This window comes from Triticum aestivum, chromosome 7D (assembly GCF_018294505.1).
Source record: "Triticum aestivum cultivar Chinese Spring chromosome 7D, IWGSC CS RefSeq v2.1, whole genome shotgun sequence".
NCBI lineage: Eukaryota > Viridiplantae > Streptophyta > Magnoliopsida > Poales > Poaceae > Triticum > Triticum aestivum.
Genome location: NC_057814.1, coordinates 401,764,165 through 401,772,070, shown reverse-complemented (window position 1 = coordinate 401,772,070; position 7,906 = coordinate 401,764,165).

Below are 7,906 nucleotides of genomic sequence, written 5' to 3'. Positions count from 1 at the left end.
TGTGTTGTTTCTTTTTTTCAGAAAGTAAAACACCTGAAGAGGAAGTTATCCTGTGCTGGGAGAAGGAATGTGGTTAGTCTTTTTTTTTACTTTTTTTTTATATCCTTTTTTTGGTTGCCCAAACTCATGGGTTCTCACTGTATTTTGTAGTGCTATAGGTTTAATGTGTTCCTCCTTTTTGTTTTTTGTAGAGGCAGAAACGATCTTCTGATTTCGTTGCTTGTTCAACCTTCACTAGATATTCTGGGAAATTCTTCTCAGGTGTTGTTGATGGTTTGTCCTAGGTATAAGGGTGTCATTGAGAATTATGGCATGCAGTGTCTTCTTAGGTTTGTGAGTACTGAGGTCCCACTTAGGCTTGTAAAGTGGCTTGCATCTAGGTTTGATGTTCTTGCTTCTGAGTTCCAGTTAAAAAGGATACTCGCACAAATAGAGAAGAGCAAGATTATTTTGTGACCTACCTGTTCCAAATTCATATTGTCAAACAGGTCTGCCTCCCAGGGATTAGGTTCTGCTGCGGCTTCTTCATGTGTTGTAGCTTTGTTCCTTCTTTTCCTTTCTTATATGAACAATTTGATATAATTTCGCTTGCATTTTTATCGAATGTTGTGTTGTTGCTGTTATCTGTTTGTTTCCTTGATATTTCCTCTCTTTCTTGATTCATGTTTATAGCCCCTTCTCCTGGATGCACCTATGAGCAACATGACAAATTTTAATATACCCTTTGTACAATTTTGTGCTTTCTTTCTGCTCTCTTTTTGCTAGTTCCATCATGCAGATTGGTAGGTCTTCACCTTGAATATAATGTCTGAATGTAGCGGTGCAGTAAATGAAAATGTTTCCTGCAATAGATTGTGGATTTTCCATTATCATGTATATAGCATTTTTTTCTAAAGTTTCTGCAAACATTTTGCTAGTGTATCTCAGATTGAGATGAGATCTTCTTGTAACATTGTAAGTAGATCCTCTTCAGTTATTGTTCTTTTCATGCTTCCCATCTGCAACTGTGGAAAAAAATGTCAATAATATCAAAATTATGAGAAACAAACTATTTTAGGAATATTTTTGCTTATTATTTCCCTGATTGTTAGTATTTTCCTTTTGATTGACAGTACCAGTTCATTTTGTATTAAAAGGAAACTCAAAAACTGTTTTAGTTTTAGTGTAAGTACCTTAGAGGAAAGACAGTGATTGGAAATCTTAGGTATAGCTACTGGAATTGCAGAGCATGGACCATTGCTTGATGACCCGATTTTTTGTCGAAAGAGACCACTGCGTGAACGAATTGCTAAAAAAGACCACCTGCAGATGAATTGGCCAAAAAGGACCCCCTACGCCGTGGCGGTAGGCGCGGCAGGTGACACGTGGCACCTGCCGCCACGCCAGGAGGCGGCGGGCCCTGCCGCCACAGCAGGAGGCGGCCGTGCGGGGTATAACAGTTTTTGTATAGCGCCAGCAGCCGGGACGGAACGGGCTAGGCGCTGTGGGCCACGCCGCCATCGGGCGAGGCGGCGGGCGCTGCGGCTGCCGCTCCCTGGCCGACAAGCCCTGCTGCTCGCGGGCCCAGCCGGTGGGCCACGCCGCCACTGCGGCAGGCGGCATCTCTGGTAGACGCGACAACGGACGCTGACGACCCTGATTCCCAGGCGCGACAGCGACGTTGACGGCGGTGATTCCCACGCGCGGGAATATGGATGCTGATGCCCTGGTTTTGGTTCTTTCGTCCGGGAATCAGTCCTACTTTTGCTACTTTTGCCTCAGCGGATGCGACGGCACTGCGAGAATCGCTCTGGCTATTGCTTGAGCGGATGCAACGGCACTGCGGTAATCAGTCACTCGTTGCGGGAATCCGATGCTGCGGGAACCTGTTGTGCCGACACTACAGGGATCCTAAAATTTCCCGCCTAATTTCGTCTGTTCGCGCTTATTCTCTCGCCATCATTTGTCGTCTAAGCCTATAAAAGGAGACACCGAGGCTCTCGTCCAGCCATCCTCGAAATCGCCACTGCGCAAAGTGTGTAACACATTTTTTCAGTCGGTATGACTTTGCCTTGCTCGGATCAAAGCATTAGGCTCGTCGCATGCAGGAGCAGGAACGACAGCGAAAGGAGGCTCGTGAGGCGGAGAGACAGAGAAAGAAAGAAAGGGCTCGTGAGCCCAAGACAGCAGAAGAAGCTGGCGATGGAAAAGGAAAATATCCACGCTGGACTCACTAGATTCCTGTGGTAGTATTTTAAATTTCGCAATCGTTTGTATCTTAATTTCTACAGTTTAATGTAGCTTTATTTCAGTAGTTAAATGTAGCTTTATTTCAATAATACGATGTATCTTATTTTCAGTTGTACCGTGTCGTAATGAAAAAAATACAGTTTTAGAATAAATTAGTGGCATTTTCTTTCCCTCCACTAATTATCGAACATCGTGCAACAACTACAAAATGAAATTAAGATAGAACATAATGCCCTACAATAAGAGAGTACAAACTAATAATGCAAGTACATCTGAATTAAACGGTAGAACTGGAATACAGCTTAAAAACTATATGAAGGCATCATCGCCATCCTCCGTCGATGCAGAACTCTTGCCCTTCGAGGATGCAGAACTCTTACCGTTGGACAATGCAGAACTCTTGCCCTTCGAGGATGCAGTACTCTTGTCCTTGGACGATGCAGAACTCTTGCCCTTTGACGATGCAGAACCCGGAAGCGGCGGCATGAAGATATCATCTTCGTCCTCGCTCTCCTCAGTCCATAAAAATGGATCTTTTCTGCAGTCCTTCTGAAAGTTTCACTCTTCGGCTCCACTACCTTCTTCCACCTTGCATACAACCTAAGAAGTTCTTTACGTATCTTCTCATAGGTCCTTTTAGGCCACCCAGACCTACGTAATTCGTGAACCAACTCATTCATTATGGTGTCACTACCGGTGAGTTCGTCCCATGGAACTATCCTATTGTCCATCCTGAAATCGGTAGCTAGCCTCAGAAGAGTCTTGCTCATCCTAGGGTGAAAAATATGATCGAAAGGATAATGGGACATCTCGACTACACTACACTGGAATGCTTATCCACCTCCGTCTAAAGGGGGTTTTATAGGTAGAGAGGAGAAAATGACGGGAAAGAACGATTACGGTATGGCGGGAAAGGGTTGGCGGGAACATATGGCGGGAAGGGGTTGGCGGGAAACGGGTGGCGAGAACATATGGAGGGAAAGAGTTGGCGGGAAAATATTGAGGGGAAAGGGTTGCGTGAAAATATTTTTTTTCAATGTCTAAGATGGGCAATGGTTGCACAGTATTCATCAGCCAAAATTAAAAAAAAATCATTTCGGCCTAACATAAGCCGAAGAGTGAAGCGGGATAGTATGGCGGGAGATATAAGCGAGAAACATTGTTTCTGACTGGTGCATTTTTATTTCAGCATACATAGATGTTTAAATCGGAAAGTCTGATACTGACATATGTAGATACAATGGGTCGCACACGTGGATAGATGAATCACCCTAGTCGACGACGACCACCTGGCCTTTCCTTAGGACCGGAAAGCGACAAGCGATTAGGTGGCCGAGTTACACGAAGACCGCGGCCGTACTCCACTTCGGCTTCATGTGTCTGCGACTCCTGCATAGGTGATGGAGTCTGGAATCCTTGTTGCGAACCTGAAGCGTAATTGTAGGCGTATGGTTGTGACTCCTCGGGGATAAAAGATGGGCCAATAACATCCCCTCCGAAGAACTCCGTAACTAATGATGTAACCGTGTCGCCATGATCATGTGATGCTCCCCGGATGCGTGTGTTGAGGCCACGTTGGGTGTCCTCATCGTCCCACTTAGCATCAGGAATGTACTGCACATAGAAATATTGTAAACAAATGGTTAGAGGATAATATATGATACCATTGTAAATGCATTAAAATGTAAACATAACTACCTGATCAGATCCCTCGCTTGTACTGTCTAGCCATTGTACGTGGTACTGGTTTAAATCTGGTACACGAGTCTCCTCGGGCATGGAGATCCCTCACATGGAGAGATACGACTGAGATCCCTCACCTTGGGTGTATGCGTCATATCCTGTGTACGCATATAGGTTCGGGGAAAGAGTCTGCTCGGGCATTGAATCCAAGCCCGTGCCATGGTCCTGAGATGTCTGCCCTTGATGAAGCTGCACCGAAGAAGAGCGATGCAGTGGCAGAGATGAGTCATGTCGTGGCAATGTCGTTCTAGTACTCGGACCCTCCCCCCACTCCACATGGCTCGTACGTGCCTCGCTCGGTCTGGACGACGGCGCCACACTCGGTCTGGCTGACCACGCTACGGGCATGTTGTACGCTCCAGTGACAACGTCGTCGCCTCTCCCGCATCTGAACTTTGTTGTCATGTATTCTTGAAACGTTTCTGGAATGACTTGCGAGCTGGGCCCCGGGCCGGTATGCTTTCCGCAGCCATCTGCCCTACTTCATTGCAAATTTCAAGCTGAACAATATTTGGATGTTATTTGGTTGAAATGATTATGAAATGATGGACCTAAAAAGTTACAAGTGATTACCAGCTGGTCACGATAGTAAGCTGCATGCAGCTCAATATGTCTTTGCGCCTGTCCCTCCTGTGTGAGATGTGTTGATATCGTAGCTGGTTGACTGGCCAGGCTAGTACGTGTGTTGATGCAGTACCACTGCTTGTATGCTTGATCTGTACTTCCATCGTACGGTCTGTAAAATTAAATAATTACATAAACCGTTGTGATGAAAGCAAAGCATCTTCACGCATCGTATGGTCATCGTAATAAAATAATGTAAATGAAATGTACCTAAGTTGATGCACTATATCTGCTACCGCTTCATTTTCCCACTTGTGTACCCATTGAATGTTGTGTTCCCTCCAATCGTATAAACTCCAACCCCTGCCCATATTGGTTAGCCTGCAAATTATGTAACAAAGTGTGAGTTCAGTAAATTAAAAAAGATACTAACTATTTAGGGAGGTCACATCTTACTTATGGGTTTCCTCATCGATACGTCTTGGAAAAGATGGTGGAATCTCTTGATAGAGACCGAACTGTCTCATTACACGCTCTGGGTTGTAAGGCTCAACACACCACAGGAACAATAAGTTGCGGCGAGTCAGCCAGAATGCACTATCGCTCAAGATGCCTGCTGTGATGGGTCGAATATCAAAGACCATTTGTATCTGGTCCTGAGTCCACGGGTTCCATGTGACTTCTGACTCATCAAATATCTCAAACTGCTGGTGGTATATAGGGTAACTATTTTTCGCAATATCTGGAGAACAACGTTTCCATGCCTTTGTCCACCTGGTGGCCATAGTTGCACTGCTGCCCTCGCTAAAGTTGTATGGGTGTACGGGATTTAGTATACGAGGTCGTCCTACAGGAAGGTATTCCCAGGACCACAACTATAGAAACTCGTAGGCGACACAAAGTAACGGAGCTTTTTGTGCGAAAGAAGTTTTTTGTGTGGCATCACACAAGCCTCTATATGTATGACATAGCATGGCAGAACCGAAGCTGTATTTTGGCTGCTCGTATAAAGATTCATCTATCATATTCTCTGCAATATAGATGAGACCAGGGAGAACTACGTCCCTGCGTGAATTTGGAACAGTCCCGAGGAGCCACAACAAATACGCAAACAAATGTATTTTTCTCGTCTAAGAATCGGCGAAGCTAGATAAAATACGAAAGTTATCACGAAGCCAGGCGAGCGGGATGCCCCGAGGGCCACCAGAACATTGTGATTCTGGCATTTCCATCCCAAGACGGGCTGCTATATCTAATGTCCAAGATGGAGACACTTGTGGAGAGACTAACAGCTCACCTCTAATTGGTAGAGCAGTGATCATAGAAACATCTTTCAGTGTAGGTGCAAGCTCCCCAAAACGAAAGTGAAAGGTGTGGGTTTCAGGTCTCCACCGGTCAATGAGGGATGTCAAAAGGGATGGGTCCGAACGTAATTGGTCTTCGCATGATGTGAGCCTAGCAAAACCATGTAGTCTATAAGCGTCAAGATGAGCAATGAAAGAATTGTGTATTGGCCATGTTTTCTTTATGGTTCGAAGTCTGAAAGTCCGATAATCATGCTTAGTATTTGGGTTCAAAAATAGGTGGCAACGGTGGCCGATGTCATGGGGCCCCTACAAAAGCATTGGCACTTCAGCCATAACCTGCACACAAACATACAAATATAAATTGTGAGGAAGACACAAATACAAATCAAAATTAACTTAAAAATACAAAGAGATACAATTTACATTAATTATCTGAAGTTAACATCACGAGTACAATAATACAAAGAGATTCAATTTAAATTTAATATAAGTACACATAACGAGTGCATATATAAATAGACATAGCGAGTACAGATATATCAACATCATGCGGTGTTATTGGCTCGATACGGGCATTCTCTACGTGAATGTCCAGGACACATGCAAACGCGGCATCGCCTTGGTTCTCCCATCTGGCTATGGTCCATTTCATTGCGATGACGCCTAGACTGACATCGTCCCTTTGCGGTTCTCATCAAGGCGGCGTTCGGAACCCATTTCGGCCCATCTGGCCACAACATTTTGTAGTTCATATCAATGCCCCAAGCCCAGACCGTTCCAAGTGCTGTACAGATTATACATGTTGAAGTACGACGATATGTATGGCTCGACACTGATATTTTGATCAGCAGCCGCCCGGAGCACATGACTGCAAGGGTAGCCCTCAAGCTTGGGCTTGTTACCAATGCACTCACAGGACGTTGGGCCGAGGGTGACAGCTTGCTTTTTTGATCCTCTGTGGTGACCCTTAACGTACTTCGCTCGCACATTGACCTCCCACTTATTCCAAAGTGCGACCACTTTCCTGCAACCATGACTTTTTGGGACTTCTTTGCTTTCTCGTCCAGATGTCTTTGCATCTTCTCGGACCATGGCTTGTTCAATTCAACTTGTGCATTGGTGACGGTGACCCTGTCTGCAAAGTATGACAGGGTCCGGTTCCAAGTTTCTTCAATTAGGGCTGTGATAGGAAGTGCTCGCACCCCTTTAAGAACACCATTTTATACCTCTGACATGTTGCTGGTCATTATTCCATACCGAGCCCCGGTGTCGTGAGCCTGCGCCCACTTGTACAAATGAGGGCAATTCTCGCGGATCCACTAGCTCAAATTTATGGGCGTCATACGACCCCTCCGGTCTTCTCTCTGCGGCAAGGCCGCGCGGTCGATCTCACCATTGACACCTGCCCAGATCGCATTCATTTTGGCTTCAGTTTTCTGCATGCACATCCTCTTGAATAACTTGAACCAATCCTTGTTTTTGAATTTGGAGTAAAAGTTTGCTGCCAAATGCCTCATGCACCACCTTCCCTCTAGATCTGGCCACCCCCACTCTTCTTTCGACGCCTTAATTATGTCAAGAGCGCTTAATAATCCAGTGTTGCGATCAGAGATGATGCAAACACCTGCACACTCTTTCACGACACCCATCTTCACGCAGCTCAGGAACCACAACCAGCCATCTTTGTTCTCGCTCTCGACCAGTGCATATGCAATAGGAAGAAGCTGATTATTTGCATCTGCTGCAATCACAACCAATAGTGTGCCCTTGTACTTTCCAGTGAGAAAGGTACCATCTACTGATAATACCGGGCGACAGTGCCTGAAGGCTTGTATAGTCTGGGCGTATGCCCAGAATAAGCGGTCCAGGATTAGCTCACCCGGGTTTATTGGGTTTGGACGTTCTCCCCGCCAAACTTGAGTCCCCCTATTAGCACTTGCTATCTGATGAAGCATTCTGGGGGCATAAGAATAGGCCTCCTCATAGGTTCCATACAAGTTCTAGAATATCTTTTCCTTCGCACGCCTAGCCTTGCTGTAGCTGACAGGGAGGCCAATTTGATT